Consider the following 11,504-nt stretch of genomic DNA (forward strand, 5'->3'; position numbering starts at 1 on the left):
CAGAATACACCTTGGAGGAATGTCATGCTAAGAGGAAGAAAGTAAATGAACTAACTATTTGTAACATAGCCAAATTAAAGAAGTCTTTGAGTTACCTTTGCAGTCCTCTTGCCAATTTGCGAGGAATTATGCTAATGATATACCCAGTGGTATCAAAGACAGTGCTGATATCCAACTAACAGCAAACACTCATTCCCTAGTTCTGGTCGTATATTTAGTTACCTTTATAACAGTAGCCACGGGAATGATTCACAGGTCTCTCTAAGGACTACTCCATGCTGAAATTATAAAGGATGGTCTAAATCAGTCATCGTAGAAAATCTTTGTGAAAGAGTATGAGCGGACAGAGATCATAAGCAGCCCCTTTCTCATGAAGTTTGTCTACAGATGCTGACAGACACAAAGTCATACAAGTGGCTTTACTGCAAGAAAGCCTCTGAAATCTTACGGTTACAATTTGGGTAACATCATTAAGCAGAAGAAAATGTGCTTCTAAATCTTCTATGATTCACACAGTGAACAGTGCTACTCACATCTAATCTGTGTTCGGACGAACTGCTAAAAACACTTAAGTCTGTGAAAAGAGCAGCCAACTGAATTTAAAGTGGGTGCCTTGCTTTGAGAGAGCACGTTCTTAGGACAAACACTCCAAGCTGGGGGAAGCCTAGGATGACACAAAGTCTGGAGTGGCTAGTTATGGTGGAAGTTAAATCATTTCCTCATTGCTGACTCCTCTTACATACTAAAGGGCACAAAGCTAGTATCTGTAGTAGCAGATGACACACAAGTCGGGAAATTCTCCACTTCATAATCTATTGTTTCGACAGAAAGTCTTCTGTTCCTTCAAGATGCAAAAGACCTGGATCCTAAGGCAGCAAAGCAGTAAAACACCATGAGGGTGATAGATCCAGTGTGCTTTCTGATTACTTAGCGGTTAGATTTTCTCACAAGTATCCTTGTGCTTTGCTTCCATATGGCTGATGTGGCTCAACGAAGCGACAAAGCCATAACAACGTCTTCCCTCCATCCTCCCCTAAAGCTCTGCTTTCCCTACCAGAGGTTTGACAGCAGTTAAGCTTGCTGGTGCACGACGGCTGTTGCTATCTGTGCTGATCAAATATTGGATCCTGATTTCCATGTGATTCCCTGGCTGCATGGACCCATGTGTTATCTCTGAGACTGTAAGCGCAGCGTGGCGGGAACTCCCACTTTCTGTTCACAGCCAAGAAAATCAAATCATTGTCCAGGAAATAGCTCCCAGGCACAATAGTAATAAAACTACTAATGCTCACGTAATAACAATAAGAACATACTGAGCAGCCCTGGAAGATCCGGAGGAGACCGATCAACATCCTGCAGGATAAATCTTGTTTGTAAACAAACATGAGGAAATTTTATCTATGCCTCAATCTGGCAGGAAGCAGACCAGGTTAGATACAACAGGTAATTAAGATACACCACTAGATTCTTATATTTTTTTTTTGTCAGGAACTGTTCTTATTTATTTCTGCTGTGTTGTAAACCCCTTACTGATGCTCAGGTAACACAGTTTCTGTGTCTTGGACATGTTTCAGTCTTACTGTCAAAGAAGGAAGTTCAGCCTTATCATCTCACAAAATGGCTTCCTTAGTCCAGGCCGGATAAAACCAGTTAAAACTCAAACAAGCGGTGCTATGTGCCGAGTGCTTTCTCTGCTGCGAAGCGGTGTTCATTTTTCAGAGGCAGATAGAACAGCTGGGCTTGGTGACAGGTTGACTAGGATGCACACAGTGAAACCTGTGTATCTGTCAGGAGACGAATTCAGGGGTTTTGTACAGGCAATCATTTTGGATTTACACAGATCTAAAGCTTCAGTTTGGGCTCTTGTTTAGTAACAAGCACTTCAGTCACAGTAACCAATTACGCTGGGCTATTGTGTGCCTGAGATTTTCTGATTAAAAAAGCCCTTTTGCTGTTTACACTGGTAGTAATGGTGAAAATCTGGAAGTGACAAACTTTTGTTGGAAACCATGTATTCACTGTCACTCTGTTAGAATCATAGAATTGCCTAGGTTGGAAGGGGCCTTTCAGATCATCTAGTCCAACCATCAAACATCCCATCTTCAGTACATGGGGTTTTTTCAACATTCATTCTCCCATTCCTAAAATGAGCTGCCAGTAAACCTCACTTCTTTACTTAAATCCTCGTAAGAATACACCTATTTGTCTTTTCTTCAGCATAACAACAATTAAAAAATCCAAAACCCAAACACTGTATGATAAACTTAATACCACCACACCAGTGGTAATTTGTTTTAGCGTTTGCCCACTTTTTTCCAAGAAACAAAATGCTTAGACTTGTTTTCCTTTGAGGAGAGATAAAATAAAAAGAGTATTTAAAACCCATAGCGTCGCTAAAATGGAGCAAGGGTATTCTGTCGTCCCCACTTGAAGATCAAGTCTCTGACAGGGAGGTCTGACATGGGACTAGCACTGGCGTTTCTCTGCTGGCTTTTCCACCACTTTTAGTTGCCATCATTGATACGCAAACCCACCTTTTCAACATATTTTCATTCTCAAGAGCTTAAAACTGTCCTGTAGCATTTTATTCACCATCACACCAGTGTCATGCATGGGTCCTTCCTCTCATTAAGACATACGATATGAAAAAGAAACACAAAAGAGAGAAGCACAAGAACAGCCAGTGTTTTATTCCCACAGACTTTGCAGTTTTTCTAACTATTGTCCCGATCTGCCCCAGGGAGCTCCAGGGAACATGATGCATCTATTGCTGTTGCTCTTTTGACCTCCGACACTGATCTGTTGCCCAATAAAATATCTCTCAAAGGACGGCATGGTGTCACAGCTGGTTTAGAACCTGAGAAAACCAGCTCTTTGCATAAACAGGCCCTATCTTCCCTTTGTCCTTTTAAGAAATGTAGCCAATGATATATTTTTTTACGGTATTATCTGCTATCCAGTGCTCTCCACTTTGTGCAAAGCACAATACAGAGTCATTAACACAAGTGAAGGATGTCATGTAATGTAATATCCTCTGCTCAGCCACCTATTTTATACACTTTTGTACTTGACTGAGTAGATTAGGTAAGGTACAATAATTTATAAAGAAAGACTGTAATACAAAGCAACTTACTTTCTTTTGTAGTGTCTCTGTTAGTCTCTGTCATGGGTCTGCTCCCTCCTACTGCAGTGGAAAAGATACATTAAAATTAATATTCTAAACTAGGATTTTCAAAGCAGACTATGCCAGTGAAGCGTCCAAAAGCCACTGACATTCAATGGGAGCTAAGTCCTTAACCCCTTTGAAAATTCTTAGTCAAAACCCATTAATGCGTACTTCAAAGAGATAATATTCACAATTCTAGGAGTCATTTTCCTAACAGCCTTTCATTCTCATTTCTAACAGGCCCTTCTTCCCTAGATCCTAACCCCCTGTTGGGGTACAAAACCAAATTGCTTCCATGTCCTTTGTAATTCAGACCTCAGCTTTAGCTCTGACTCTTTTGAGGCATTTGTTTTTATATTTAATGACACACAAAGTTCTGTCTAAAAGAGACAAAATGGAACTCTTCAATATTGCATTTCCATCTCTATTTTGTCTCACCAGTCATTGCGCCTCTTACAAATAAGCACAGGCACCAGTTCGTCTACATATTTTCCCTCCTTACTGTGAAGAGTTAATTAATTCACATGTTGGGTCTCTTGCTTATGGTCACTTCTCATATTTTGACAAAAATTAATTCACCCCCACTAGTCTAACAACCTGCTTTGCCAGCCTTTCACTCTAAAACACAGTGCTACAGGATTTGTAGCCTGCAGCTTGTGGCTTGTCACATTTTTTACTTCAGTCATTTATACTAATTTCCTCCGCCCCACACCTATAGCATGAGAAGACTTCATTGATTAAATAAATCACGTACAAAAAATGTGATCTGATCTCATTTTTTGCAATTATCTATTCAAATAACCCACCAGAAAGCTGGTTTTAATTGTCTTACCAGTCAAATGATGCTGTAGTAGCAAAACCGTAGTAAGAATCTCCTGCGCTATATTGACACCTTGTGGCTGGTTCATCTTAATGCAAAGTATTCATCCAGACTAGTGTACATAACAGGGACTATAATATAAAACCTGTAGGGAAAATATTCTCATTTTAAGTACTCACAGTGGATGGGAGCCTGATAGGGTGTCTAGATCAAACTAAATTTTAACTTTTAGACCGATCCCAGTCCAAATTGTAGTATATATGTCCTCCAGTGCTGGGCATAGGGTCAACATATACACTTCCCACTTTCACTACAATTCAGATCTCTGTGGGATCCAGCCTTGAAGTGCATGTCCTGAGCTCACCTCAGACAACAGCATCTCCGGCTGACATGTTGTACCTCAGCCTCCACACTAATGGTAGCAGGACAAAGAAGGAACAGCTTTTGTTGCAATGGCACCTGCTGCCAAAATAGAGGGAGATACAAATTGTATTTGTAAAAGGAAGTGCAAGCTTTGAAGTGTGCATGTGGATACTCTGGAAAGGTCAAATGTAATGAAGACGCTTACACGCGAGCAGTCTTTTTTATTGCCTACCCGATGAAGAGGAAATGGCACGATGCAGGATGCCTATTAAAAACAGGCAGATGGGCTGTGCCATAAACCTGAGACAGCTCATCTGCTCAATATGTTATCATTGTGTTTGAAAGCATTTTCATACAATCGTCCTGAGTAACACACAACTACCATGAATTTACAAAGGAAAGGGACTGCTAAAACTTTCATAGAGGGAAGAATTTGAAAAGGATTCAGATAAATCAGTTATAAACAGTGCTCTGGCCAGGAGTCAGTGAATCCGTGAAAGACATGTAATCATTTCCCAGGAAGGCTCCCTCCACCATACAACCCTTGAAGACAAATAATCAAACAACACTGCTAACCTCACAAATAAATTACCCTTCCCCAAAGACCACTGAGTCTGCTTTGGTTCATTCCCTTGCAAAGCTGGAGACTCCCTGTTGTCCGTCAATGGCATGAAATTTCAATCACATGAAACTCTGAAGTTAATGATTTCAGTGAAGAATAGTACTTGAATCATGACTTTGGCCTGCTGTGGGCAAATACTGTCCCACAAATTAAGGGCTAGTTATCCAATTTTGGGAAAAGACTGAACTGGGCATCAGGGAATCTCACCTTTCTCCTGCTGGCTTTCTGCTTGAAATAACAGTAGAAGACTGCTTGGAGGTCCTGCTGTAGCCCTGGCAGATGAGTCAGTGTGAGCCACTGCTGGAGATGGCACTCACACCAGGAGCTGGGGTGATGCTCTGGTGTCCAGGGGGACCTTGGACAGATCTTGGATGCCTTTGGGCAAGAATGACCAAGTTGTGAAGCTGACCGCACTGATGGCAGGGGGTGGCTGGGTTGTTGGTGTATCTGAAGGAGCTAGGCAGGAGGAGAGCAGATATAGGAGGATTTTTGTGCACAGTGGGACCTCTCAAGTTCAGAAGAGGAGACTGTGACAGTGCCTCCACAGTCTTCTACAAGTATAACACTATGCTGCAGGCCCGGCTCCAAGATCAGGCACAATCAAGGATGTGAAATGGAGAAGATGGAGGGCAGGAAGGATGCCTGGACTGACTGTGTCTACACCTATTTCTATGTCTATCCAGAACTCCAGAATAGTTATTTTGAGGTTTAGGTGGTTTAAGTGTTATTAATTTTCTGTGTCTGCTTAATTCTGTTCATTGAGAAAAAGATGCCCCTGAAGGTCTTTTGACCACATGGGAGTCTCTACTGACACAACTCCATCAGGATGCAGGCAGGAATTGATTGATGTGTGGCTCTGCCCATGGGAGAGCTTCCAGCAAGGCCTCTCTCCATACATACTTATTCTCAGTATTCAGAAAAGACAGCTCTGTGAAATTACAGAACTTTTCCCGTCTGAGTCAAAGGAAAAGAGGGGTTTGGAGGAAGGTAGAAAAGACATGGAAAACTTTCTTGGGAAGTCCAGCATCCTGAAGTACAGCAAAATGAGCTGCAGCTGCTCTACAAAGCTTATATGAGGACACAGAACATCTCGGTAGCAGGATGCCTTTCTACTCTTATATAGGAGTGGTATGTACAACCAGCTGTAGTACAGATCTGTGGCCATTCCACATGTTCTTTGCATTAAAAGAAGCTTTCTGTCTTGGCAAGCTCTTCAATATCCAGAATTCATCTCGCAACTTACACAGCCCTCTTCACCATGGTACACCATTCCCAAAAGCCAGTTTGCACAAACGCATTGTGGTTTTGAGATGGAAACAAAGTCGCTAACATACACATGAGCTGTTCTATGCCTGTTGTCCTCAGTGACTATGAAATTTCCCAGGGATTTTAATTTTTAAATTTACTAAACCAGAGTGACCAAGAAACATGCTCCAGGCCACATAGAAGCTCTGTGGTATAGCAGGGAATTGAAACAGATATCAAGGCATCTAAACACGACCCAAGTTTCCTTTTTCTTTCTTCCTCTTCCCTTCCTCTTTCCATCTGATAAGAACCTATGAAATCTCACTCTCTTTTAAATCCCCTCCTTCCTACCCTTTGGGATCCTGCCCAAACCCCTTCCTGCCTGTCACGTATTCTTACATCCCCTCTGCTCTGCTCTTCAGATAACTACAGGAGTGAGCACAGCGGCCGTCTGGACGACAGCCATCAACCCAGCTCTCTCTGTTCTATGGTTTACACAGCTCTTGCAATAAATACATACTGACTCACGAAAATGATAACAGATGTGAAAAAATTACAGCTTCACCACCTGTTGCTAATGTAAGGGATTTAATTACTGGCAGACAGCTTGAATTATTTTGAGGTCTGTTACAAAAGGAAGATTTTTTTCCCCTGTGGGAGACCCCTGTTGAGAAACTTGTGGTTCCATAAAGGCAAATAGCTACAGGGGACAACCCTGTGAAGTGAAGCCCTCTGGTTCCTTGCAGGCTCTTCCCTGCCAGGAATTTCCCCTTGCACCATTCTCTGACGTGTTAATTATTTCTTTGCCTAATTGACCTGATGAATATCTCGGTTAAATATTCTCCAACTGTCCACAAACTGACCATAATTTCAGCAGCTGCTTTGCCCACCCTGATGATATTTGCCCTGATACTACCATCATTCACACCAAAGAGAAAGGGCAGTAAAACTCAAGCCATACTCACTCCAAGTACTCATTGCAACTGGGAAGATACCTCTGAATATATCCTCTGTGGGCATTTTTCATTCCAGCTATGGCCTTCTTCAGTGAAATTGTTTCTACACAACATCTATATGGATATCTGAAAATGTCTGTATTGATACTAATAAGTGCAAGACAATGAATTTGGTTGTGCACTAGTATGTTTGAGCTAGATTGTATCCTCAGTATGCACTTCAGGCTGGGAGAGAGGGAATTAATATTCTTCTTTACAGCATGATGTCTGCTGAGTGGCCATTGAGCTCAAGAGGTTAAACTGAGCTTCTTGGTTAGGTGTCGATCTGGTAGTATTCAAACAGAGAAGGCAGTGGGCAAGCAGTAAAAGGAAAAATCTTGTGCTATTCTCTCTATTCCCTGGTGAGAGAACTTGATCTGGACTTGTTTATGGAAAATTTTGACCGAGTCTTTAGCTATGTGCATCAGCTGAAGACATGAGTGTGGGCACTACCCATGGGAGAGAGCGTGGAGACCCTTTCCTTGCTCATGGCTGCTCTCCGGTTAGAAAAAAAAAAGAAAAAGTGAACCCCCGTGCCCACAAGAAACCTCTGATTTCTTCTTGGTCTAACAAAAAGGTTCAAGGAGACATCTAGTGAAAGCAAAGGGCAGCCAATGTGAGATAGACAACAGCAGGTACGTTTCTCACACTGTGGAATACCACTGCATAAATAATTGTCTCAAGACACCACTATAGATACACTGTTAATTTAAAATATACTTGCTTAGTTAAGTGAGAACTGTTGGAAGAGCAGTCAACGGCAGAAACCTATGACCCTAGAGACAACAAACAAGCAAAACAGGGAACCAGTTAAAAGGCAGCGCTAATGGCCTTATCTTAGCAAGCAACTAATGCAGGTGCCGCATGGGTCCCTTTGAATTCAGTGGGGTAACTTACGTGCTGAACTACAACACATATGCTGTTGGATTGTTACCAATTAAGAGCTGGAAGAAAGAGAGAAAATAAATCCAAATGTGAGAATGGGAACACAAAGGCATACTCTTCCTCCCACTTTTTTCTCACATTTTCTTTCCAACCCAAATTTTCTGCACAGAGTGGTGTATTTCATTGTCATTGCAATCATCGTCAGCTACACTGGAAGGTCATTTGTGCCATCATTACCGGCATTACCTTATCGACTGCAGCATGCAGCTCAGCTTTTGCTGGTCTTTTTCCTAGTAAGCTCTTCTGAGTCTCAGTTTTTGTCATTATAGGGTCGTCATTAGTTGTGTTCTGTAGTAAAAAAAAAAAAAAAAAAAAAAAAAAAAAAGAAATATAGGAAATAGAATAGAAAAACATAGGAAAAAAAAGGCTTCTTTAAATTAATCTGTTTGCTCTTCAGGAAGCTGATCAGCCCTCCTGAAGGGAGGTATCAAGGGTTGCTCAGGAATAGAAAGACGACATTCTGCCTGTCAGACAGCTGTTTTCAGACTATTTCCTAGACAAGTACAATAATTGCAGGGAAACATCTTTTGTGGTTGTCTGCCACCTTGCAATGTCTAGGTTAACACAAGGAGAAATGCTATGCTTCAGCTACGGTACTGCAGCTGTTGGCACCTCCTTTCTGGGGAATTAAAATGCAACAATATGTAATATTGCTTTACCTAGTATTATCTTCAGCTAACATTATTCTTTAAACATTATTTTTAGTACTGTAAGGACATATTTAGGAATGGCTGCCATCTGTCCAGACATAACAATAAATAAGATAAAGGTTTCACGAGTGATAAGGAACAAAAGTTACTACTCCTTATGAAAGAGATTTAAGTTATTGAAAGTCTAATTTCCCTAAGCAAGAGCATATCATGGTACAAAAAGATCATAATGGGAGGACCTGCACGTACACTTGAATACACGTGTGTGTTTAGAAATTTTTATGATTCATTTTAAGTTGTGCCTGCACGTTATTGTGCTGTCACTGTTACGGCCTGCTTCATTTTATTTGTTTTTCCTGGTAATTATCACAGGGAAAGAGCACAAAAGACACTGACTGCTCAGACCTGCATTTCTTCCCGTGGCCATGCAGCGGCACAGGAGACCAGAAATCACTGTAGAACTGCACTTGGTGATTTTGAGGCAGGACTTTGCTCAGGTGCGAGGGTTAGGAGACTGACAAATGAATTACCACGCACCTTAATGCTCTGACTGATGCGTATTACCGCAAGACCCCGCGATGCCTGCTGTTCACCCTGACCCCATGGACTCGGAGGCTCTGACCCACCGCCGCAGCCCGGCTGCAGTAGGCCACTGGCCGGGGGTGCCGTCCTCACCAGGGCAAGAGGCAGAGGGGTGCACGGCTGTCAAAGCCACTGCTCTTCAGCTCTCCCTCCTTTCTCTTCCTCTATGCATAGCTGATAGGCAGCGTTATTTATGCTATGCTTCTCTATGGCTCCTCTATGAATTACCTGCCCCCCGCTGCTGGTATCTGCTTTGAGCCCCTGGCAAGCCAGCGCCTGCTCACGCAGGCATTACCTGTCTGCCTTGCATGACTGAGTGCTTCTGCTAACGTATTTCTTGCTGGGTTACTGGTACACTGCGACAGTTTTGGCAGCCCTACAAAGCCTAATGTCTGCTCTGGGAAATGGCAGTAATTTCTTCCCTTGACTGGGAAAGGCTCAAGGTGCGCCGTGAAGTGCACTTACAAGCTTTTCTGGTATTGCCTCTATTAACCAGGCTCCTGGACTCAAAACCCCATTTCATATCTGGTAAAGAGAGGATGTCTACAGGTCTTCACTGCTGGTCTTTGGTGCTCGGTGAAACCACCCTCAGGGCAGATCTTCACTGGGTGTCAGAGGAATGGAGAAAGCTCTTTTATTCAGGCAGGGAGGGCAGCACGACAAGGGCTGTGTCCCTTACAGGCACCCTGGGGACCGCAGTAATGCTGTGGCTGCAGCATCCTGGTGCACTCGCAGGGCAGCACCGGTGAGGTCTCTGTAAATGTATAGTTGGAAGATAAGTGCATCGTGTGCAGCCCATGCTGGGATAACCATGCTTGCTGTACTCCAAGGAATACTGGACCTCATACTTGGATCATTTCTACTGCAGGAACCATTTCTTTGTTCGGGAGTTCTCTGGCAGGAGGGAGAAGGGGGAAGAGCTGTCAGCCTGAGTGAGGATACTTAATGGGTTTGGCTGGATTTTATTTTAGGTTTTTATATCTTCTCAGGGGGATTGAAATGGGTCCAGGTTTAGAATTAATTTTTGGTTTTCAAATTGAGCTTCCTTCCGATCTCTCTAACTCTAAGCCCTAGAAGAGTCCTAAACCAGCAACCCAAATTTAAAGGAAGAAAGCTGAAAAGAAGCGTTGAATTCTGATCCCTTCCACTGCCAATGCCATCCCTCCTGCCTCCTCCCTTAAGCAAAGAATACAGGAGTTTCTTCTGAAGGCACAGATATGTCATCTGTAGAGCAGAATACTAAATAGCGACGCATCCAGGCTTTAGACTGATAAAAAGCATAACTACACTATTAGCTAGTTCAAATTACCCCTAATGGTAACCCCAATACCAGAAACTTCACGCCTCTGTGATGAAACCCATCTCCTCGGGGACACCATACACATCCTGTACTGTGGAGCCCAGAATGACGACTACGAGCAGGTAAAGAACACGCTTACCCTCCAGATGGCGATAAATCCGCATCTTTCTGCATTTTTTCCTCTGAATTTGACAGAAAAGCTGTTGTTTTAGTTTCTGGAGTGTAAGAGCTTATGATTTAAAATTTATGTGCAAACATTGCATTTCCTTACAGTATTTATTTATAGTGACAACTATTCAGTGTATATATATCTATGTATATACATATATTTAAAACATATGTCTTTGTCTATATACAGAGATACCCACATCTACTTCTCACTGTAATCATGCAAGCTGCATGTCTGCATTCAGCTCTGCTCTGCCTGGGCAGAACTCTTTTGCAAATGAATAAAGAAGGTGTTCTGATGGGAAGGAAAGAAGAGTGATGACAGCGGTTTAGTTTCTAATTAATTAATCCATCGTGATTAACTCCTGACATAGAAGCAGTTGTGTTTAGTCTCTGCTGAGAGTCTGATCCAAAGGCAGCCGCAGTCAGTGTTGGAAGGGAGGGATGATGCAGACGGGGTGAAGGTGGTGCTCAGGTGTTCTTGCAGTGGGGACTCCCGTGGGTGCATGGGGTGGCCTTCCTTCCCTCGCCATTCTCCATCCTGGTTTCTAGCCAGCTCCAGAGCAGGAAGCAGGGAGACAGGCTGAAGGGAAATCTACTTGTGACAACAAATTAAAGGGCGGCTCCTCCTTGCCTCTTCCTACTTGT

The 11,504-nt window shown here is 42.7% G+C and overlaps 1 long non-coding RNA gene across 2 annotated transcripts in view; it reads right to left on the minus strand.

Annotated features, from left to right (window-relative positions):
- The window catches only part of LOC134517955 (uncharacterized), a 38,765-nt gene extending 28,634 nt beyond the window's left edge, over positions 1-10,131 (minus strand). The window contains exons 1-5 of one of the 2 annotated variants that reach the window (XR_010071780.1): positions 9,854-10,131; positions 8,343-8,444; positions 3,999-4,131; positions 3,134-3,184; positions 223-278 (exon numbers count right to left, since the gene is read on the minus strand). This is a non-coding gene — a long non-coding RNA (uncharacterized LOC134517955). Of the gene's footprint in view, positions 1-222; positions 279-3,133; positions 3,185-3,998; positions 4,132-4,350; positions 4,449-5,178; positions 5,446-8,342; positions 8,445-9,853 lie in introns of those variants that run through there. The other variant, XR_010071778.1, reaches the window with a different exon arrangement.
- Positions 10,132-11,504: the final 1,373 nt, after the last annotated feature.

This window comes from Chroicocephalus ridibundus, chromosome 6, assembly GCF_963924245.1.
Source record: "Chroicocephalus ridibundus chromosome 6, bChrRid1.1, whole genome shotgun sequence".
Classification (NCBI taxonomy): domain Eukaryota; kingdom Metazoa; phylum Chordata; class Aves; order Charadriiformes; family Laridae; genus Chroicocephalus; species Chroicocephalus ridibundus.